The sequence below is a fragment of the Alosa alosa genome, chromosome 16 (genome assembly GCF_017589495.1).
Source record: "Alosa alosa isolate M-15738 ecotype Scorff River chromosome 16, AALO_Geno_1.1, whole genome shotgun sequence".
Lineage (NCBI taxonomy): Eukaryota > Metazoa > Chordata > Actinopteri > Clupeiformes > Clupeidae > Alosa > Alosa alosa.
Genome location: NC_063204.1, coordinates 11,428,321 through 11,453,578, shown reverse-complemented (window position 1 = coordinate 11,453,578; position 25,258 = coordinate 11,428,321). Strand labels below are relative to the sequence as shown.

At 38.9% G+C, this 25,258-nt stretch overlaps 1 long non-coding RNA gene and 1 pseudogene across 1 annotated transcript in view; one reads left to right on the top strand and one right to left on the bottom strand.

Annotated features, from left to right (window-relative positions):
• The window catches only part of LOC125309862, an 87,075-nt gene that overhangs the window by 45,373 nt on the left and 16,444 nt on the right, over window positions 1-25,258 (bottom strand). The window contains exons 6-13 of the long non-coding RNA XR_007196197.1: window positions 20,594-20,726; window positions 20,324-20,409; window positions 18,356-18,560; window positions 17,757-18,141; window positions 17,480-17,653; window positions 14,425-14,593; window positions 13,887-14,038; window positions 47-86 (exon numbers count right to left, since the gene is read on the bottom strand). This is a non-coding gene — a long non-coding RNA (uncharacterized LOC125309862). The remainder of the gene's footprint in view (window positions 1-46; window positions 87-13,886; window positions 14,039-14,424; window positions 14,594-17,479; window positions 17,654-17,756; window positions 18,142-18,355; window positions 18,561-20,323; window positions 20,410-20,593; window positions 20,727-25,258) is intronic.
• On the top strand, window positions 7,751-21,126 carry LOC125309860 (annotated as a pseudogene).

Below are 25,258 nucleotides of genomic sequence, written 5' to 3'. Positions count from 1 at the left end.
ATGGCCATCCCTTAGCAAGCAATGATGTTCAGGTTCTGTCCCTTACCTTCTGATGATATCTGTGATGTAGGAGCGCTTTGTAAGGGCTGCAACAGACAGAAAAAGCAAGCCATTATAATACATCATACATCTTTTAAAACACAATTAATATTTAAACAATTAATATTCAATACAATATTAATGCCCTGTATTGAAGCAGCTGCTCATTGCAATATTGTCAAGTTGCTGGATGCAGTTTAAATGCATGTAGCCAACGGAGATTCGCTTAGACTAGACTGAAACACAAGGGTCTTTGGAATGTCTCGGACATAGTCCTAAGACTGACATTACCTTCTACGGTTTCTACCAATAGCAAAGGCTGTTAGTAAATTATATTGGGGATATACAAAGCTGCCCCCCAAGTCACCATTACACACAATTGTATCTACTGTATTTATTCAACAGGGAGAAAGAGCTATATAGGTTTTATGGTGCATTATATATGCATCCCCACCATCGACTTCAAGGCACAGCAGTGTTACTAATTATGGGGAAGGCACTAGAGTTAGATCCCTTATTTAAGGGAGAAACGATAGGTTTTATGGTCTTATGGGCCCCCACCATCGACTTCAAGCCAGTAAAATCTAGATCCCTTGAGGGGGTGGCCCAAAAGATAGATAGATAGATAGATAGATAGATAGATAGATAGATAGATACTTTATTGATCCCCAGGGGAAATTCAAGCCACAAAAAGACCACCTAGCAAACGATAACAGGTGTGGGATAATGATGTCTGAAATACCACAACATTTCTAACGTTGGGAACGCAAGTTAATGTGAGGGTACTGTATGCAAAAGTATTGTGAAGGAAGGCAGAAGAAGCTCAAAATAGGTACTGTTGGTGAATAGTAATGGTCATATAGTTTTACATTTATATCGCCCATCACTACTGTCAAATAAATGCAGTGGAGTAGAAAGTACGTTATTTTCCACTGTAATGTAGTGTAATGTAACCTGCATTGTTGTTGACCATGCAGTCTAGCCACACAGGGAGGTGGGCGTTCTATAGACCCTTTCAACAATAGAAACAAAAACAATGCTTGAACGTTCTATTTGGGCCCCAATCTACTTCCTCTGCATTAAGATAACATATGGAATGTTAAAAAGGAAGTCTTGTGGGGCCAACTATGATGCTGATAATGGAACTCTCTTAAAAGGGTCCATAGCAAGTAGGCTTAAACCCATGAGTTAGTGGAGATATCAAATGGAAAAACTCCAGGTATAGGCACACAAGGACCTCAAAATGTTATAGTATGTATAGTACTTGAATAAATGTACTGTACGCTGTACCACTGAGTAGGAGTATTGCTGTTCTTTAAGGAAAATAATACCACAGATATTTTTGTTGTTTTGTTTGCTTTTATGCTATTAATATCCAATCACAATAGGTTTGAAAAAACATGTTAAAATTCTGTTACATTCTTGAAATTATATGTTTATTACTGAACACTCTAACCACTGGTTCTAGCATGATATTTTTACATGCAATTATAAACTTAACTTATTGTGGGAATAACTATCACAAGTCTGCTAAAGTGATAAAAGGGTGAAAGGTCTTTAGAAATGATAATAAAACAATCATAATATTTAACAATACTGCACATTTAATAATACAAATAACATGTCATACTATTTTAAAAAGACTGAAGACATAAACTATAAACAAATTACCACAGTCAAATCAAGAACATTATATCACAGCACGTTTAATATAGTGAAGCCTGCTTACTTTTACACATTAAGTTCTCCTGTTGTACTACTGCTACACTGACCTGATATTAAGTGAGCCCATCTGGTACGGGGTAAAAAGAATAAGAATCTCTACACGTCCTTGTGATTGTCTTAGGCTGATCCTACACTGACATGTCTGTCCATTGAAATGAATGCTCTGTCTCCTCAGAGTGTCTCAAGGTGATGCTGAGGGTGACTGGTCACAGAGGAGGAGTCTATTGGCTGCAACAGCTGTTCCACTGAGACTCTCCAAGGAGATGACAAGGTGACACCTGTTGTGCTCCACTTCACAACACAGCTCTCAACACACACGCATACACACACACACACACACATCCATCTCCATGTCTGACAGAGGTGATAGATGGAGGATAAGCGCTCTGATCTTGCTGATCATAAAAACTTTTTCTTTGATTTATTAAATAAACTTTTCCTCAAATTTGACCATGGCATACCGTTATATAGCCCTAAACTGAATATGTTAGCAACCACCTTCTTTCATGAATCAAAATTGTCCAAGACCATCTGTTGCAGATTAAATTTAAATATTTGGCTCACTCTCAAGTATCAAGAATTTCACAGGGTTATCTTTGTACTCAAGGACAAAGGGAAGGAGACATTCATGTGCATCATGCAACAAAACAGCACTAAGTCACTTTCTTAGCAACTTTGGCTACAAGGCAACAGGGCCTCACTGTGTTCTATCTCACAAATTGTATCCCATGAACATCACTGTACCCTAAACAATTCTGAAACCACACCATTTGACACATATTTGTAAAATGAATGTAAAAAATGTTGCAGTCAGAAATATACTGATACAGCCATTCACACATGATATATATTATTACTGTTTCAGCAGAGTCTAGGCTATCCAGATCTGCCACCATCTAATATAATGCTACATAATACATAATACTTGATTTGATTTCAAATTTCATTGAAATGTATCTAATGACAGCAAGCTTTTATGTGACATGTGTGCCATATCTATCCGATCATTCGCGGGTAATTCAAATAAGAGCAATGGATGGTATAAGTGGTATAAACTGTGAATATAATGCAATTTGATTTAATTTCATGATTTTTTTTATTTGAATACTTTATCGTACAGACAAGTACCTAATCTCGTTTTAATTTTTTTTAAATTTCATTTAACAGAGAAGAATGGTGTAGTTTTTTGACACACTTTGTGTCAATAGGCTCGTAAGGGTTAATGAGTACGCCTACATTTTTCTTTTTATGGCCAGGCCACATACTGTATGCTTATGGTCCTTAGCAAACAAATTTCCCACAGGATTACCACTTCTCTGTCCCCCTTCCATGGGATAGTCTTTGAATTTATGTGGACATAGACAAGTAAACTTTATGATGCATGCAGTCAAGACATCTAATCCCAGTGGGCTTGAGCAGAATGTCACGGGAGTCTGTGTAGCCACCTGCCACAGCAAGTCCTCCCATGCCAATGATATCAATCCTCCAAGAGAAGATGTGATGACCTCCCGGCAGTAGTGGTGATGGCTCAAGGACTCTTGGCAGCTGAGACTGATCCCCATAAGGGTCACACAAGAGATGGAATGACATGTCTAACATCCCACAGCTATCTAAATAAGGATTTGGGAGAATAGAGGTTGCGTATCCAGTGATCTCAAATGTCTCAGTGGGTGAAGAAAAATCACTCTCACTCTTAGGACATCACAGTCACATTAACGGAACCTTGTGGGTGGCTTTACACTTTCTTTGGTGTGTAAACATGTCTTGACAGTTTTCTTGACCCCAAGTCAAGTGATAATGTAAGACTCAGATGCCTATGGCTCAACACCTCCTTGACTTATTTTGTGCAAACAGCTGAACTACTGTTTTTAGATGGATATCAGAGAGGTTAGGGGCCACATACCTAGTAGACTTAATGGTGATTTCAACATCCATGTCAATAAGACCATTGATGCTAAAGCCAGTAAGTTCCTTAATGTATTGGACAGTTCAGAGCTAAAGCAGCATATTACAGGGTTCACCCACAACCTTGGCAACACCCTCAATCTAGTCATCTATAGAGGGATAGAAGTCACTGACTTATCGGTAAACGATATAAAATATGTATGATCAATATTGTGTATCTTTTAATGTCATAATAAATGCCTTAAAATTCATCCTGAAACAACAATTAAATCACAGTTCTTGGATACTAGAGCAGAACAGCAGTTCATAGCTCTGGCAGGCTCTATAAATTCAGATATTTTAAATCATTCTTTTGACCAAATGGTAGAGGCCTTCAATAGTAAACTAGGCGTCCTGCTGCTTGACAGAGTGGCTCCTCTAAAGACAAAAGGCCCTGTAGCAAACTTACTCCTTGGATGAACGGAAATATCCATGACCTAAAAAGATAATGTAGTAAAGCTGAGAGAACATGGAGAAGAACTAAGTTACAGGTTCACTGTGCCATTCTAAAAGAAAAAATAGCAAATTATAATAGAGCTGTTCGGAGTGAGAGAAGGATCCCCTTCTCTAAGGTACAGTAATTGCTGAAAACTCTAGGATGTTGTTCTCCACCATTGACAGGCTACATCAAACACCAAACATTGATCATAACATTCTAATTCACCTTCCTTGTGAAGTGGGTGGGTCTCTCTGATAATGTTCTAAACTGGTTTCAAACCTACATTACTTGCAGATATTTTTATGTTAGTCTAGGAGATCACGTGTCTGTAAAACATGACCTGCCTTTCGGTGTGTGGCCCAGGGGAGCTGTCATGGTCCTCTGCTCTTTTCCCTATATGCTTCCGTTAGGAAACATCATAAGTCAGCATAATGTGAACTTCCACAGCTATGCAGAAGATACCCAATTATTTATTTCTGTGGAGCCAAGAAACCCAGATGGCTTCTGCTCCCTTATCACAAGTTTAACCTTCATTAATCAGTGGATGAGCAACATTTTTTAGAGCTAAAAGATGACAAAATAGAGGTACTTTTGGTTGGACCAAAATGAAAGTGAGACACCGTTCTTAGTAATCTTGGGAACCTGGCACAACAGGTCAAACCAAAAGTAACAAGACTAGATGTCATCTTAGATACAGAGTTAAGCTTCAAGCCCCACCTCAGTAAAGTTACTTAGATAGCTTATTTCCACCTGAGAAACATTGCCAATTAGTGCTGCCCTTTTAAACTCAACAAGATGCAGAAAAACTAATCCATGCCTTTATCACTAGTAGGTTAGTGCAATGGACTATTAAGTATAAGTATATATACTCTTTTGATCCCGTTAGGGAAATTTGGTCTCTGCATTTATCCCAATCCGTGAATTAGTGAGCACAACACCCCTGTGTTAGTTGAATTGCACTGGCTCCCTGTTTCCTATAGAATTGTTTTTAAAGTTATGTTAATTACTTACAAAGCTCTGAATGGTATTTTCATATATCTCTAAGCTTTTAATATCTTATCAACCACAAAGGAAACTTAGATCTTCCAATGCTAATATTTTAATTGTACCCAAAGTGCTCCACAAGCAAAGTGGAGAAGCTGCTTTTATCCATTATGCACCAAAGCTATGGAACGCCCTGCCTCTGTACATCAAACAGGTGAGTTTAGTGGATATCTTTTAAAAAAGACCTGAAAACATGCCTGTATATGAGAGCTTTTAGTAAACTCATTTTATCTTGTAGAATACTTTTTCAGATTATTCTCCAATCGACTGCTGCTATTAGAGCTGCAGCAAGCCAGAAGCAGATGGGCTCCCCCTATTAAGTCGGGTTCTGCTCAAGGTTTCTTCCAGGAATATAGGAGTTTTTTCTTGCCACTGTCGCCATATGCCGTGCTTGTAGGGGGTTAAGGCTGCCAGTATTCCTGTCATTGTGTTCCTTAAACGTCTATATATAAATTCATATAATCACAACAAATACTAAGAACATACTGAGGCTAGTCCACATCAATAAGGCCTAAGGATTGTTAGCAAAGTGTATATATATATACTACCACAACAACTTGCTGTGTTAGCCTCAAAAGGTATTATTTTTATTATTGTTATTGTTATTCTTCTTCTTATTATTTTGTTCACTATTATAAGTATAGTATAAGTATATATACTCTTTTGATCCCGTGAGGGAAATTTGGTCTCTGCATTTATCCCAATCCGTGAATTAGTGAAACACACTGCACACAGTGAACACACAGTGAGGTGAAGCACACACTAATCCCGGCGCAGTGAGCTGCCTGCAACAACAGCGGCGCTCGGGGAGCTCGGTGAGGGGTTAGGTGCCTTGCTCAAGGGCACTTCAGTCGTGGCCTACCGGTCGGGGTTCGAACCGGCAACCCTCCGGTTACAAGTCCGAAGTGCTAACCAGTAGGCCACGGCTGCCCCTCAATTATTGTGCCCCTCAAATTGTGTTATAAATTATTATTGTGTTAAATGTTCCACATGAAAAGCACTTTGAGCTGCATTCTGTGTATGACAGGTGCTATACAAATGTTTATTAATATTATTATTATTATTATTATAATAATGTATTCAGTAGTATGCAAGATGATTTTCTTTTGTAGTGGATTCAATTACCATCCGGTACATTTATTTCAGTTATCAGCAGACTTTTTGGATGTAGACACAAGGATGTGCATTTGTAGATTTGTAATTAAGCTATGGCCAATTACCCAGTAGACTTAATTTCTGCAGTAGTATAATGCATGATTTCCCTTACATTTCTACATAACTACTGTCTCTTATTTATAATCTTTATATATATTTGAAACAGGCACAAAGCTTTTACATTTGTAGATCTGAAAGCACCTAGTTTGCATGTGTCACTATCAAGTGCAAAAGTTTTGTGGTCATGCGAATCAGTTGAAAATGACCAATCCCAGGTCTTCCTGTCATTTTCAAATAAAATACGAACTAGGTATTTGTTCTATATTAATTATGAAAAAATAATTGTTGTATGTGTTTCAGTACCATCTGTATAACACACAGTATCAGCAGTTGTGTGTGCACTCAGGCCTCTGAGTCCAAAGAGCAGCTGCTGTACAAATTCATAAGGGTGGGAAGGAACACTGACGGATGCTCCAAAGGCTATCTACGGTTGATGGAGGAACCTGAGACTAAATCACAGGGTTATCTTTGTCCTCAAGGAAACAATGCAATGACAGTAGTGCAGTTCTTGGTCTACTGAAAAGACAGCTGTGGTTGTTGTTGGATCAGTTTCCAAATTGCAGAAGTTTAGGGTGTATGAGGCAAGGTTTTTATTTGTTATTGATAGGATTCCAAAAGGATGCTAAATCTTTTATGTACCAAAAGGTTCAGGTACATAAGTGATGTAGACAGTAAAAATGAAGTGCACATGGATCAGCAGGTTGGAATTTTCTGCTTGGCCAGGGAGATGACAAGGAGGACACTGAAAGAGTCAAAGACAAGGTCAGAGGGGCATCTCACAATAGCAAACTCCAAATTAGGGACCAAGTTCAGGTGCTGATAATGCTCTGCCATTCTCTCCCACTGTGCCTGCATGTGCCAGCTCCCTCCTGTCTAGAGAAGCCTATTGTTGCCACATGCCTCCACCCTTGTGGCCAGTTTTCCTTTAACAAAACTCTGGTGTGGTGGGAGTCAGTTGATGCTCTGTCCATATTGGGATGGACCGTCCCCTACAAAAAGGGTGAATCAACCATGGCCTTGACAGCAGATACAGCAAAGACCAACCTTGAGGTAAGTAGTCAATCTACTGCTACTGAGAGGAGCAGACAAATGGATGGATAGATAGATAGAGAGAGTTAAATGGAGGAGGATAGTAAGAATGATAGCTAAATGCATAGACAGACATTTGGATAGTGGATACAGAGGCATGTCTGACTACAGTCAGAGACAGACACATGGATCTGTTCAGTTAGCATTCTGTGCAAGGACTCAAAGTGTACCTGCAGCACTGCCGCTGTAACACTGTGTTATCTGAATGTTTCTTGTTTGTTCACTTACAGCAAGTGACATCATATCTGTATAACAGACCAACTAAGGCTTGACCCAAACAAGGTGAGATTTACAGGGACAAGGGAGATTTACACAGGGATAATTCAGTTAAAATTGGTCTGAACCGTGTCTGATAGGTAATTTTGTCCCATTCCAGTTAGTGATTTATAAACAAGCAATTATATTACTTACTGGAATCCAGTGCAGGGACAGATTGAAGGTATTGGGTTGGTATACAAAATATAATTACTTTAGTTTATTCTATGTTTTGAGACAATTTTGAAAATTATGCGACATCCATTTGCTAATTTGATCAATACACTGAATAAGAGATTCAAGACCATAGTCATTAGGGGACAGGGCCAATTCAATTTGTGTGTCATCACATAGCTATGAGGAAATCAAATTGTTCAACAAATTGTTCTTGAAGATTTGTGCAATCGGGAGCATATAAACGTTGAATAATAGTGGCCTCAAGATAGACCTCTGGGGAACACCACAGGTCAAGGACGTTGGTGTTGAGGTACAGTTGCCGATGTTAACAAAGAAGCTCCTCTGTTGTAGGTATTACTTGAACCAATGGTACCAAGGTACAATAACACTAGGACTGATATTTTTAAACCTAAATAAGAGCTGTTTCAATGCTGTTATTTGCCTGAAAACCTGACTGAAGGTAATCAAAATACCCATTATACATTAGGAAGGTTCAAGATTGTAAGTTGATTTAAGACTGTTTTTAATCATTTCAATTTATAAATTGAAATGATTAAAAACAGTCTTTAATCAACTTACAATCTCGAAATAAATATCAAATGGTAGAAAGAAATGGTAGAATGAAATAAATAACAAATGGTGTAATGTAGAATGGTAGAATGAAATAAATAACAAATGGCTTGAAATAAATAACAAATGGTAGATTGGATATGGGTCTGTTATTGTTTAGCATGGAGGCATCCAGATAAGTCTTCTTGAGAAGAGGCTTTAAAACAGACATTATTAGCGCCTATGTTGCTATGAGGTGAAAAACTGATTTAAAAAAAAATTGGTAGGTGACGGTCTAGTGTCTAAGTCAAATCTGGAAGAGTTGACATTCCATTTTGTAGTCTATCAAGCTAAACTCTGACATCATAGCCAATGTCTGGCTATGTTTTAGAGTATGTACCAATAACTAACCCCTCCTTGTGAAACCAAGATACATATCTACATACCATATACTAGTGTATATTTTTGATCATTTTAACCTGTATGGCCACACTTTCACTATGATATCTTATTAAACCAGGCAAACGTCACCAATCTGATTCTCCTGATCCACTTCATACATTTCAAATCTTGACTTAAAACAACTCAACAACACTTACCTCAGTTTCTTAACAGTATTGGCCAAAGGACTGTAAGTCGCTTTGGTTAAAAATGTGTCAGCCAAATGTAATGTAATGTCTGCCTGTCATATGCTAGTCTTAGGATATAAAATTATATCCTAAGCAACTTTTTCCCATTCTGACTTCTCAGTGCTCTACATGTTACTATAATCATGTTCTTCATCGATAAGGTCTCATGGTTTAGGAATTAATTAGTTCATATCATTGCAGTCTTCACCATGGGTGATGCGTTGATGGCAGAGTTTGGGGAGGCGGCTTCTTTTCTGAGGAAGTCGGATATGGAGCGTCTAGAGGCCCAGACTCGCCCCTTTGACATTAAGAGGGCCTGCTTCGTGACAGACCCTGAGGTTGAATTTGTGAAGGGCGTTGTCCAAAGCAGAGACGGTGACAAAGTCACTGTTCTTACTGAGTTTGATAAGGTAATGCAAACTTACCTTTACTGAATCACTTGCACTTGCATTGTTATATAATTTTCCATTTAGCTAATCTTTTTCATTTGAAAGCTCACTTACTGACAGCTTACTGTATAAATGAAATTTTGCCAATTTTGTGTTGAGCTGCTTAGATTTATAACAAATATGTAACATAAAGATGAAGGAGAGAATTCTCCAAATAGACTGATTTTGTTTCTATTACACAGACTGTCACTGTGAAAGACATAGATTGCCACCAACAAAACCCGCCTAAGTATGACAAAATTGAGGACATGGCGATGTTCACCTTCCTGCATGAGCCGGCTGTGCTGTTTAACCTCAAAGAGCGTTATGCAGCCTGGATGATCTACGTGAGTACAAACATGAGGCTCTGGCCCATAGTATCAATAACAAATGTCCAAACTTACCATATATTTCTGTCTTTAGACTTACTTTGATGCCTTATTTGTTTACATTGTTCATAATAAATAATATGTTTATTTTGTTAATATAATATATGTTTATTATGTTAATATGTTTATTTGTACAGACCTACTCTGGGCTGTTTTGTGTCACTGTCAATCCCTACAAGTTTTTGCCAGTGTACAACAGGGACGTTGTCAATGCCTACAGAGGCAAGAAGAGATCAGAAGCCCCTCCCCACATCTTCTCCATCTCTGATAATGCTTACCAGTACATGCTAACAGGTAAAGATCTTCTGTTAAAGCTACCACTTTGGCATTAAATGGGTATGCAGTGTATTAAAAATTGATGAAAATTAACAACATGAATTTATAAATAATGACGTATGTTTTTGGATTTATATTGACATTTCATTCTTGTACATTACACAGACAGAGAGAACCAGTCTGTCCTTATCACGTGAGTATAATTCAGTCTTTGATTCTACATTTCTTGTTAACTTGTTAATGAGGGAGTGAACCTTTGCATACTTTCATTTCCACCAATAGTGGAGAATCTGGTGCTGGAAAGACAGTAAACACCAAAAGAGTCATCCAGTACTTTGCTAGCATTGCAGCCTCTGGAAAGAAGGACCCCTCTCAGGAGAAAAAGGTAAATCACCTCAATGTGTGCTGGACATAATTTCCACTTCGGAGGCATCTCCAAGAAACCTAATTTTACCAGTCTCACTCAATTTGTCAAGAAAGTCTGGGCACTCACAATTGTGAACTTTTTCCTACTTTAGCATCGTAATGGACGTAGTTTTTACGTTAACTTAGAAATCACATTGATCAGTGATTCCTAACATTATTTCCTATTTTGCCTGCAACTTTTTTATGTTTGCAGGTATGGCTATTACCACGGCCACTTTTGATTTCAAAATTCGTCATTCACTGACCTGCCATCAGTGGGAGACATAAACACATTGAAAGAAGCTAAACTAGTATCTCAGTTATATGAAAATAAGTGGAGATACTAGGTGGGTGTGGCCAGGCCAGTCTCCAACACCTGGCATTTGAAAGGTGAGTTGATATATTGTTTTATTTTCCCAGGGCACACTGGAAGATCAAATCATCCAGTGTAATCCTGCTCTGGAAGCTTTTGGTAATGCCAAGACCATCAGAAATGACAACTCCTCCCGATTCGTAAGCCCTCTATTGATTTTCAACTCGTTATCAACTCAAATTCCACTCTTTTATCACTGCCATGTTTAATTTTTATGTGTCACTCATGCTAGGGTAAATTCATCCGTATCCACTTCGGTGTGAGCGGCAAGCTGGCATCAGCAGATATTGAGACCTGTAAGTAAAAAAGCCCTTTTTGATTGCCTTCATCTGTGGAGACCGAATGTATGGCTTTAAAGTTTAATTACTCTTCAATGCCCCAGATCTGCTGGAGAAGTCCCGTGTCACTTTTCAGCTCAAGGCTGAGAGAGACTACCACATCTTCTACCAGATCCTGTCCCAACAGAAACCGGAGCTGTTGGGTGAGAAATGCATGTATATCTGCAGTCATTTGTGTGTATGAATGTGAAATAAATGTCTACTTATTTTGTTTTCTTAGCTCAGTTCCAGTAGTGTTACTTAACCTATGGTCTTGCTTTCTTCAGAGATGTTGTTGATCACCTCCAACCCCTATGACTACGCGTTCATCTCCCAAGGAGACAGACACAAGTAGCCTCTATTGTTGATGCTGATGAGCTGGTGGCTACTGATGTGAGTAGGCCTGCTTTCACTTTCCCATTTACTTATACAGAGGTATGTTGTGGGTGGGAGATGTAGTTACTGAATGCAATATTTTATTTGTTACAGGATGCATTTGATGTACTGGGCTTTACTCAAGAGGAAAGAACGGTATTTACAAGCTGACTGGTTCCATTATGCACTATGGTAACATGAAGTTCAAGCAGAAGCAGAGAGAGGAGCAGGCAGAAGCTGATGGAACTGAGGGTGTGTATTCATTTTTCATGTTGGATGTAATACCCACACATGTTACAGTTCAATATGGGTAGAGAGGTGTAACTGTGAGGTTTTCACTCCAGATGCCGACAAAGTCGCTTATCTCATGGGTCTGAACTCTGCTGACCTCATTAAGGGTCTGTGTCACCCAAGGGTCAAAGTAGGAAATGAGTGGGTCACCAAAGGACAGAATGTAAATCAGGTAATATCAGAATTCAGAATCAGAATTCTTGTGATATTATAGTATTATAAGTATTATAAATATTTATTGTAGTTAACTACACTTAGTCAATAATGTGTCATGTACAAGGCATAGTTATTAAAGGTACACTATGGAAGATTTTAACCTTAATGCAACCTCTATTTGATGAAATGAATTAGGATATTTACAACTGCACCTGAAGTAAAATATAATTGCGGAACATTACCTAATCAGTAGATATAGCTATTTGGAGTGACTAGGGTCCATAAGCATGTTTTCAGAGTGTAAAGGGGGGGCAACTGCAAAGTAAATATAAAAATATAAATATATTGCAAAAAGTCACCAAAATACCTGAAACTGCATGGTATACCTTTAAATAACAGGACTGTTATAAACCCATGCCTGTTTAACTAATTCAAGTTGTCCATGTTATTCATTTCCATTTTATCTTTAGGTGTACTCTGCAGAGAAACTATTGGAGCCCATAGTCCAAGTCAAAATGTGTATGAGAAGATGTTCAACTGGATGGTTGTCAAAATCAATTTTTCCAATGACCTTGGAAACCAAATTCATACCATCATTATTACAGCACTTCATTGGTGTTTCCTGGATATTTCCCTTTCATTTTAGATCTTTGATGTGAGTCTTAAAGAAGAAACTGGACAAAATCACTATCATTTTCATTGGTGTGCTGGAATATTTGAGATCTTTGATATTTTAAAGCTAAGACAAAACTATAATTTTAAGAAAAAATATAAAATTGTCTTTGTCTTTCAGTTCAACACCTTTGAGCAACTGTGCATCAACTTCACTAATGAGAAGTTGCAACAGTTCTTCAACCATCACATGTTTGTGTTGGAGCAAGAGGAGTACAAGAAGGAGGGCATTGAGTGGACGTTCATTGACTTCGGCATGGACTTGGCCGCTTGCATCGAGCTCATTGAGAAAGTGAGTGAAAAGTTTATTTATTCACAATTTTCTTTGAAGACATAGATCAATTATTTGTCATGAAGCAGAATGTTTTTAGATTTGTGTGGTTGACAAAATATTTTGTTATCATCTTAAAAAAAATATTGTTTTTTCTCCCTAGCCCATGGGTATCATGTCCATCCTTGAAGAGGAGTGCATGTTCCCCAAGGCCAGTGATTCAACATTCAAAGCTAAGCTTTATGACAACCACTTGGGCAAAAATGCCTGCTTCCAGAAGCCAAGGATTATCAAGGGGAGACCAGAGGCCCATTTCTCCCTGGTTCACTATGCTGGCACTGTTGATTACAACATTGGCAACTGGCTGGTGAAGAACAAAGACCCTCTCAATGAGACTGTGGTCGGACTCTTTCAGAAATCAAATCTTAAGATGCTATGTGCTCTCTTCGCCAACTATGCCGGTGCTGACGCAGGTATTATGTCAATCCCTTACTAACTAATCCTATGACATTAATTAATTATCATCATGTTTATGTGATGTGCTGATGGACATGTGATATTTTAATAGCCGCTGAGTCTGGTGGTGGTGGCAAGAAGAAGAAGGGTTCTTCTTTCCAGACTGTATCTGCCCTTCACAGGGTAAGTGTGGCAGGTTAAATCAACATACTAAAGTGAAGATATTTATTAGTACCACATTTCTTTCTTTTAAGTATATAGATCAATGGTCCAACTGGGATTCTGTGCAGTCCTACTGAAATTTGTTTTTATTTAAATGTATGGACACAGGAGAATCTGAACAAGCTGATGACCAACTTGAGGTCAACTCACCCCCACTTTGTGCGCTGCATCATCCCCAACGAGACCAAGACTCCTGGGGCCATGGAGAATCCTCTGGTCATGCACCAGTTGCGCTGTAACGGTGTGCTGGAAGGCATCAGGATCTGCAGAAAGGGCTTCCCCAACAGGATCCAGTATGCAGACTTCAAACAGAGGTCAAATCTGTTATTTTTTGTCCTAATAATTATATATTTCTTACAACAATATTGGAAGAATATGTCTATACCAGGACTATTTTAACCTCTTCAGATACCGTATCCTGAATCCTGCAGCTATCCCTGAGGGACAGTTCATTGACAACAAGAAAGGAGCAGAAAAACTATTGGGATCCCTGGATATTGACCATGAACAGTACAGATTTGGACACACTAAGGTGCTTTATAGTATAATGTTCCTATAATCCTTCCATGATAAAGCAAACACTGTTTGACAATCTGACACTTTCTGTGGTATCTTTTTTCTATGTCATACTGTATGTTTTGGTAGATGAGGATTTCAGCTATACTTGTATAGTAAAAAAGACTGTTACCTGTTTTGACTCTTATCAGGTGTTCTTCAAAGCTGGTCTCCTGGGTGTCCTTGAGGAGATGAGAGACGACCGTCTCGCTCTCATCATCACTGGTCTACAGTCTAGAGCCCGTGGAATGATTGCCAGGGTTGAATTCAAGAAAATCGTAGAACGCAGGTGATAATAACCTCTAAAACAAAAAAATGGTATATAATATCAGTGGTACTAGGCACTCATATATTTGTACATATACACTTACACATATTTGGTAACATCGCATTAATAACTTTAAATTTATTTTTGATTGAAAATAATTTCCTGGTATACATTAATTACTAATTCAGCACAAATTATATTACAGGGATGCACTGCTGGTGATCCAGTGGAACGTCCGTGCATTCATGGGTGTCAAGAATTGGCCCTGGATGAAGATGTACTTCAAGATCAAGCCCCTCTTGAAATCTGCTGATGCTGAGAAAGAGATGGCCAACATGAAGGAAGAATTCTTGAAGCTGAAGGAGGCCTATGCAAAATCTGAGGCTCGTAGAAAAGAGCTGGAGGAGAAAATGGTTTCTATTCTCCAAGAGAAGAATGACCTACAACTTCAAGTCCAGACTGTGAGTACACTAAACAATTTAGTCAAGTATACTACTGTGAGTATACTAAACAATGTATTAGTCAGTGAAAGATCTACCTATTTTAATTTAACTAATATTCAAAAGCTCATGCAAATGTGTCAGATTTAGTAGCTTCAATCTATCAATCCACATCTTTTCTTCATCCTAGGAACAAGACAGTCTTTGTGATGCTGAGGAGCGATGTGAAGGTCTGATAAAGAGTAAGATCCAGCTTGAGGCCAAATCCAAGGAGCTGGCTGAGAGACTAGAAGATGAAGAGGAGATGAATTCAGAGCTGACTGCAAAGAAGAGGAAGTTGGAGGATGAGTGCTCTGAGCTCAAGAAGGACATTGATGATCTGGAGCTCACACTAGCTAAAGTAGAGAAAGAGAAACATGCCACTGAGAATAAGGTCAGCAGGACTGAAAATCCTAATCACCAAGGAAAATGTTCAAGTAATGAAGTCAAGTAATTGAGTAATCAAGTAATCACTTCACAATGGTCTACTTTACTTTTAGGTTAAAAACCTGACTGAGGAGATGGCAGCTCTTGATGAAATCATTGCCAAGCTGACTAAGGAGAAGAAAGCATTGCAGGAGGCTCACCAGCAAACGTTGGATGACCTTCAGAGTGAGGAGGACAAAGTCAACACTCTGACTAAGGCCAAAACCAAGTTGGAACAGCAAGTTGATGATGTAGGAAATACAAACAGGAACCTATGTCTCACTGTGTTAAATGAATGAAGACACTTACATAATTCCTTTTTTTTCATCTTAAATAGCTTGAAGGGTCCCTGGAACAGGAAAAGAAACTGAGAATGGATCTTGAGAGAGCTAAAAGAAAGCTTGAGGGTGACTTAAAGTTGACCCAAGAAAGTTTAATGGACTTGGAGAATGACAAACAGCAGCTTGAAGAGCGGATAAAGAAGTATGTACAAACCATCTATAATAAATAATAAGTATAAAGAGAAAAGATATATTCATTCCATTTTTCAATGACCTGTTTTAACACAGGAAAGACTTTGAGATCAGTCAACTTAATAGCAAGATTGAAGATGAACAAGCTATGAGTGCCCAGCTCCAGAAGAAACTAAAGGAGTTGCAGGTAAAACAAAGAATTTAAATTGATAGGAAAGAAAACATAAAAAAATATTGTAATAAAATTCATGTATGTTTCTCATGAGGAAAAGATTTAAAAAATGTAAAAATGAAATATACTTCCTACTTCTTTACTTTCCTTAGGCCCGCATTGAGGAGCTGGAGGAAGAGCTGGAGGCTGAGAGAGCTGCCCGAGCCAAAGTGGAGAAGCAGCGGGCAGACCTGGCCAGAGAGCTGGAGGAGATCAGTGAGAGGCTGGAGGAGGCTGGAGGTGCCACTGCTGCCCAGATAGAGATGAACAAGAAGAGGGAGGCTGAGTTCCAGAAGCTGCGCAGAGACCTCGAAGAGTCCACTCTGCAACATGAGGCCACTGCCTCCACACTGAGGAAGAAGCAAGCAGACACTGTAGCTGACCTCGGGGAGCAGATTGACAACCTTCAGAGAGTGAAACAAAAGCTTGAGAAGGAGAAGAGTGAGCTCCGTCTGGAGTTGGACGATGTTGTCTCCAACATGGAGCAGGTCTCCAAGACCAAGGTTTGTACAAAATGGCTAAAGAAAGAACCTGTATAATGAGACTAACTGATTTTTTCTACTGACAACAGTTTTCAAGAAATAGTACACGAGAACAACATTCTGTATTATTTTGTCAGACAAACTTGGAGAAGATGTGCAGAACACTGGAGGACCAGATGACTGAATACAGAACAAAGGCTGAGGAGGGCCAGCGCTCCATCAATGACTTCTCTATGCAGAAAGCCAAGCTTCAAACTGAAAATGGTAAGTCAAAATGGTGAAACAACTGAGTGATTTGATACACGTATTAAGAAAAAAAAGAAGAAAAGAAGCATTATCATTGAAAAAAGTATATTCCGTTCATCAAGGTGAGCTTACAAGACAGCTGGAAGAGAAAGACTCACTTGTTTCTCAACTGACAAGAGGCAAACAGTCCTACACGCAGCAGGTTGAGGATCTCAAGAGGCAACTTGAGGAGGAAGTGAAGGTATTCATAACTGACTTGCAGAAAAGTCTTTTAATTGTTACTCTACAGCTATGACATAACTGATGGACTTGTATCTGATACTATCCACAGGCCAAGAATGCACTAGCCCATGCAGTGCAGTCCTCTCGCCATGATGCTGACCTCCTGAGGGAGCAGTATGAGGAGGAGCAGGAGGCCAAGGCTGAGCTGCAGCGCAGTCTCTCCAAGGCCAACTCTGAGGTGGCTCAGTGGAGAACCAAGTACGAAACTGATGCCATCCAGAGGACTGAGGAGCTGGAAGATGCCAAGTAAGGCCCCCAGAATTGACTGTATGAATTGTTTAAAATCAATGGTTAGACATTGCATGTACATTCATCACTCACTTTCAATTATTTTTCCACAGGAAAAAGCTGGCTCAGCGTCTGCAAGATGCAGAGGAAGCTGTGGAGGCTGTCAATGCCAAATGCTCCTCCCTGGAGAAAACTAAGCATAGACTGCAGAATGAGATTGAAGATCTCATGGTAGATGTGGAGAGATCCAATGCTGCTGCTGCTGCTCTAGACAAGAGACAAAGAAACTTTGATAAGGTAAGAAAACAAATGATCAAAACATCATTGCCAATGACAATGCCATATGCCATAACACGATTCTCAGACTTACATTTAAAGATTTTCACCTTAACAGGTCTTGTCTGAGTGGAAGCAAAAGTTTGAGGAGTCCCAGACTGAGCTGGAGAGTTCTCAGAAAGAGTCCAGATCTCTTGGCACTGAGCTCTTTAAACTGAAGAACTCTTATGAGGAATCTCTGGATCACCTTGAGACCATGAAGAGGGAGAACAAAAATCTCCAAGGTCTGTTTGATCCTCCCTTAAGACAAAGCTTATATGATTGTTAAAGTGACATCACACAACTAACTAATCTTTGTTTACTTTCCAGAGGAAATTTCTGATCTCACTGAGCAACTTGGTGAGACTGGGAAGAGCATCCATGAGCTTGAGAAGGTCAGGAAGACACTTGAGCAAGAGAAGGCAGAGATACAGACTGCCCTGGAGGAAGCGGAGGTACATTCATAAAAATCAAAATAATCAGAAAACTAGTTTCCTTCATTCAAAGACATCAAGGAAGCTTATGTTTACAGAACTAAGTAGATTATCATGTTCCTATATCTCCACAGGGTACCCTTGAACATGAGGAGGGTAAGATACTCAGAGCTCAGCTGGAGTTCAATCAGATCAAAGCTGACATTGAGCGTAAACTTACTGAGAAGGATGAGGAGATGGAGCAAGCCAAGAGGAACCAGCAGAGAGTAGTGGATACCCTGCAGACCTCCCTGGAGTCTGAGACTCGCAGCAGGAATGAGGCTCTCAGGGTGAAGAAGAAGATGGAGGGAGACCTCAATGAGATGGAGATCCAGCTCAGCCAGGCCAACAGGCAGGCATCTGAGGCCCAGAAGCAGCTCAAGGGTCTGCATGGACATATGAAGGTAAAACAATGCAGCACAGAATTCCATAATCCCATTGACTGTCAAGAAATCACTTAACTGCATACTGTAGGTCTTACAGGAGTGCATTCCTACACCTGAGTTTTACTCAATAGTGCGCTTATTTGACTAAATTGTGCTCTCAATTTAGTCAATTGTGCACACATTTTACCAAATTGTGAGCACAATTTACTAAATTGTGAGCACAATTTATTAAAATGTGTGCACGATTTACTAAATTGAGCGCACAATCTACTAAAATGAGACCACAATTTAGTAAAACAAGAGCACTATCTAGCAAAATGAGCACATAATATATTACTGTAAATTGGCCACACAATCTAGTAAAATTTGACCACAAGTTAGTAAAATGAGTGCACATCCTCTCAATATACAAAAATATGTTGCAGTGACACCTCCCGTGCTCTATACACAACACAACGCAAGCCCCATAGCATTGGCTAGTTTAATCCCTGTTTAGAAAAGTGTTGACTTGAGCAGGGAAGTTATTCATGCCATAGTAAACTTATTGTTTATATTGTACTGTTATTATTATTAATAATGAAATGTATGTTTCAATGTAGGTTTAAACCTGTGATTGTGTACTGCATATTTGTACATGGGTTAGATGCCCTGTTAAGTTGGTTTCTACCAATTTTGTAGAAATATATAAGAGTATATCCCAAACATCCATCTTATCAGAAAGGTGCAACTTTGCTTTTTATTTCTGCTCTAGGTTAACTATCTTTTTGGATAACTAGCTGTATACACTCAAACAAGAGTTAACAAGGTTAGGCTGTATATTTTAGCAAACTAGAAAATACATGTTTACATTTCTAACATGTGTACATTGCAGGATGCCCAACTGCAGCTGGATGATGCTCTACGTAGTAATGATGATCTCAAAGAGAACACTGCTATTGTGGAGAGACGCAGCAATCTCATGCAGGCAGAATTAGAAGAGCTCAGGTCCATAGTGGAGCAGACTGAGAGAGGCCGGAAACTGGCTGAACAGGAGCTGCTGGACGTCAGTGAGAGGGTGCAGCTGCTGCACTCTCAGGTAAAATCCTAAACATGGTGGTTTTAAGATTTATTCATATGACACAGATTGTCACAATGTGACACAGACCATCGTGAACATTTCTATCACATAGAACACCAGCCTGCTGAACCAGAAGAAGAAGCTGGAGGGTGATACATCCCAGCTGCAGAATGAAGTAGAGGAGGCTGTGCAGGAGTGCAGGAATGCTGAGGAAAAGGCCAAGAAGGCCATCACTGATGCTGCCATGATGGCAGAGGAGCTGAAGAAGGAGCAGGACACCAGTTCTCACCTGGAGCGCATGAAGAAGAACATGGAGCAGACCATCAAGGACCTGCAGCACCGTCTGGATGAAGCTGAACAAATCGCCATGAAGGGTGGCAAGAAGCAGATCCAGAAACTGGAGTCCAGGGTAAATGCTGTGTTTTTGCTAAAGAGCTTTTTTCTAATAATCAGTACTCAACTAGATATGGTTACAGGTAGACATATCATCATGTGTTCAGTATTCACTTTATTTGTCAACATTTAGGTGAGAGAGCTGGAAAGTGAGGTGGAAATAGAGCAACGGAAGGCCAGTGATTCTGTCAAAGGAATCCGTAAATATGAGCGTCGCATCAAGGAGCTCACCTATCAGGTATATTAAATTATACCATATCAAAAAGACTTTTTACAATACATAATGCTAAATACTAACACAAAATTAACCCACCACTCCCATCTGTAGACTGAAGAGGACAAAAAGAATTTGAGCCGTCTTCAGGATCTGGTGGACAAACTGCAGCTGAAGGTCAAGTCCTACAAGAGAACATCAGAGGAGGCTGTAAGTGAACATCCTCTTCTCCTTAGTTTTTCCTTCTCGTCCTTGTTTTATCTGTTATCAAAGTCTTTTAATCTATGAAAGGTTGAACATGCAACTAAACAATAAACAAAATACACTTCATTTGTGTGCACATTTCAGGAAGAGCAGGCCAATAGCAACCTGGGCAAGTTCCGCAAGATTCAGCATGAGCTGGATGAGGCTGAGGAGAGAGCTGATATAGCGGAGTCTCAGGTCAACAAGATGAGAGCCAAGAGTCGTGATGCAGGTGGCAAGGTGAGAGCAACAGTTGTCACTGTATTGAATACAAATAAATTACTAACATTGTCATGACCAGTACTGTACATATTACTATAATACATTGTGCTATATTTGCAGCCTTTAGCAGTACTATGCTGATTAAAATGTTAAAATCCGGTTTGAAATCATTCACTATCATTGGGGCTAAAAATTGGACCTATCCATCAGTGAAATGCTGGTAAAACGTGAAAGTGGTTCGTAGATTAATATAAGTTAATTTCAGACCCCTGACAATTAAATTTAGCCACATATTACTGACAATGTTTTTTTTTTTTTTTTTTGCTGTACCACAGAAAGGAGTCGCTGAAGAGTGAAGCTCTCATGATGGACTTGTCTGAAAAGTTCTTGTTTGCTGTGTCTTAGTTGTCAGTATGGAATGCATTCCAATACAATCACTTAAAAAGTGTTTCTGTTGTTTTTTGTTCATAAGATACTTGCATGTAACATTCATCAAGGACCCCACCTATACATTCATAACAGGCCTACATAGAAGGGGGGGCTCAACTAAGGGCTTTCTTCTTCTTTTATGATGCTATGAAGAGAATTGGCCCATTAAACTTCATTAAACTGACAGTCATGCCTGCTGAGACCAAATCAGCAGTAGTTGTTATACCCATACAGCAGATTAACAGGTCAAAATGAACAGAGTTCCTTATATAGATAAAATCTCATAAAAAATAAACCTTCTTACTTTTTTGCTCTCTATCTTCCTAATGCAGGCACATGACTTGAAAAGCCACTTAATTGGTATTGTTTTTAAGTGTAGAGATACTTACCTAGCTCTCTCTCGTAAGATCATTTTGGCTTAGTTTAATAAGAGATTGACTTTTTTCAAGGCATCTTGTCCAGACAAATTATATTATAATTATAATTATAATATTAAAGCACTGACAGCCAAAATGACTTGTTGTCATGATGAGACGTCTTAAAAGAGAATTCCTGAGGTTTTTCACATAGATCTCTGTTCCTCGAGGTCACTGAGTACTGTCGGTACATGACAAAATACAATATAGGCAAGCAATAGAAATCATGGACCAGAAACCACTGAAATGGCATCACTCCCACATTTTAAGGAAATACAACTTTCTCACTTGTTAAATTTTTATCAGTTTTAGTACTCTAAGATTCTTTTTTAAATGTCTAAATAATCATGTGTCAAGACTGTTTTCTGAAGTTGCCATCAGGCATCAGAGCTATCACAGAGCGATCACACGAGCCTCCACCTGTGGTGATTGTCTCATCCCAAGATGCAAGACTTCTTTCTGCCAGTCTGCTCTCTCTGTAAAGGGGGCAAACTTTGGAACTCTATACCCACTGAGCTAAAACTAGAAAACAACAGTAAAGCTTCTAACAAAGGACTCAAACAATGGCTAAATTTTAAACAACAGTGCTCACATGAATAGTCCTTAACCGGTTGATTGCTTGCTCATATTGGCTTTGCTCTGTATCTTTTTTATGTTCCTTACATTTAAATTGCTTGCATTTCTTTGATTTCTTTTTCCTTTGATTTGTTGTTGTTTTTTTCTATCTTTGTCTGGTGTTTTCTCTTTCCTTTCTTGATATTTTAGTTGCTCTATCTTTTCAAAAGCCGCCTCTGGGCAAGTGTTGCGAATTAGCACCTGTGCTAAAACACTCAAACAATGCTTCTGGTTTGTCCAATGTAATTGCTATGTCCATATCAAATAAACATTACTACTACTACTACTACTAATAATAATAATAATAACAATAATAATAATAATAACAATAATAATAATAATAATAATAAAAAGGAAACAAAAAAATCAGTATTACATAGCTTTGGGCATTTTTATGGGGGCCAAGTCTGCTGTGATCTTAGACGTCACATCTTCATTACTACTGAGGCCAAGGAGAGGTTATAGCTCTCTGACCTGTTGCTAGTTTGAGGAATCTGGTCATGCCAACTAGCACTGACTGTATATATACTGTACAGTCAATGCTTTCTAGTGTTCATATAAAAGGAGTTGCCTATATAGAGAATTGAGAAACTGAAGTAGGGCTCTGTGAAAATTTAACTGTTTCTTTAACCCTGAGGATGAAAACAATGCTAGACTAGCCATGACATTAGCAGTTCTTGGTAATTTCTGCCAAACTTAGATACAGAGGGGGAGTCCACACATATTTAAATTACCATTACACCACGCAGATGCAAGATGAAAAGGTTGATTTTTTAAGATTTCTTACTGGTTAATACTGTTTATACAGCAGTGTTACTAATTATTATAAAAACAAAATTAATAAACATGGAAATGTTTTGGAAATTTGAAATGCATGCAAGTTGTTAACCTTAAAGCAACACTAAAGCACTTTTCCTCTGTCGCACGCATGCTATTTGTTTATCTAGCACCGGCTTTGCAAATAATGATGTCCACAGACACGGTAGAGTATGTTGCATGATTTAATGAAAGTATGATGGATTGCGACATCAGAAGCAAGTCAAATTTGTAGTTTCTTATGTCTCATTCCATCGAACTACAGATCCGCTACCCGATCTGGCAAACTTACATAGTACAGTTATAGCCGATAGAGGGCCACAAAGCAAATGCAGAAGTGCCATTCACCCTGTTACGAGTTGATGAACCACTGAAATGATTTTGGAAACATTATATTAAGGTGCAAAAAACTCTTTGGTGTTGCTTTAATATAACAGCTTCTAAGTCATTTTGATGGTGAACAAATCTGTAATAGGGAGAATCGCAGGCCCTCTACAGCTTCAGCTTAGCCAGCTATGGAGAATCAGCCTTTGCTCTCCTCGACCCAGAGGATCACGAATTGCTGTACGCCAATTGTGCAATAGCGTAGTATTTGTATTACATTGTGTAATATTTCCTTGTCAGTCGACATGGCTCTTCAGAAATGATCTTTACTGGTTTGTAAACAACATATCCAAGAGAAAGTGTGCTAGTAAGAGTGGTATTTACAACCTTTGTGTGAAATACTCACATCTGCTGGGGGAACCCAGTAGCAAAACAAAAAAACCCTAGACTGCATTGGATACCTTCAAAAGAATACTATATAATCCACTGTCTATAATATTTCTCTTAAAGATAACTGGACCTAACTAAAGGTGTCAAAAAGGGATGTGACATATTAGTGAGGGGAATCTTGTTATTTTAGGAACTGCAACTGAACTGGTGATGTTTTACTTGCTAGGACCCCATTGAATACAAAACAACCTGTTTCAGATTTTTTTTCTTTGCCAAAATTTAAGATGACAGACAATATATGCAGTCCTCTATAAAGGCCTTAAAATGGTCAACTTTTTGATAAATGTACTCCTAATAAGGTAGACAGAAAGAGTGTTATATTATCCATTGTCTATAGGCCTAATATTTCTCTTAAAGGTATCTAGACCTAACTAAAGGTGTCAAATAGGGATGTGTCATATCATATCAATATAGATATACTGTATACTGTACTGTACTGTAGGCCTACATATAATGTACTGTGTCTATACTGTGTCTGTACTGTGTCTATACAGAATTATTTCCTTTGGTAAGAGTTTGACATATTGTGATATTAATGAAATAATTGATGACATTATTCACATAAATGCTGCAAGGTGGGCAGCTCACATGTAGAGCAAATAGAGCAAGAACCAGCATGAGGGCAGAGATCAAAGTATACTGTAGATGAGGAAGTTGAGTTGATTACTAATGTTGGTCTAGATCAAGTTTTACCTCTTTGTGTTTGCACATCTTTCAAGACTGCAAGCCAATGTGAGATAGCAGTGGTGAATAGTACCATTTTCATATTGTCATGTGTAATATTATTGCTAAAAAATACTATGATGTATGGTGATACACTATCTCTGGTGTGTATGAGTGCGTTCACACTGAAAATTCAGATGACGCTAAGTGAACTCGGATGGTGCACTCATAATAGTCAAATAGTTGAGTGTGGAAAGATGAACACTTCTCGCCCTCAGCGGACGCCATCTTGACTACATAGCGAAAAGGAGGGAGCATTTTCAAACACGGTTGAAGGAACTGGCCCAGCAGCAGTGGAAAACACATTTTACCGAAGTACAAGCAACTTATAACATAAAGCATACATGTTTTGACACAGTATGACCATGTCATTGATGAATAGAGTACACATAAGTTATATTTGTTATAAGTTAATGCTGCGATGGTCATTTCTGTTAAATGCATGAACTTGTTGTTCGTTTTGAGATGACACTATTCTGTTGAATTTTACACACTATGGGAGGCGCTATGGTGCAACTGGTTACAACGCCCCTACCATATTTGTGTCTATGTGCCCACAGGGATCCGGGTTTGAGTCTGACCTGGGTCATTTCCTGGTCCCATCCCATCTCTCTCTCCTGCTCGCTTCCTGTCACTCTCTCCTGTCTTGTCCGATTAAAGGCATAAAAAAGCCCCCCACCCAATATATACACTACCAGTCAAAAGTTAAGACACACACAATTATTCATAGTCCATTCCAGCTGACTAAATACAGTTGTTTGAGAGACTGAGCAAAAGCTCTGAACCTTAAAGAATT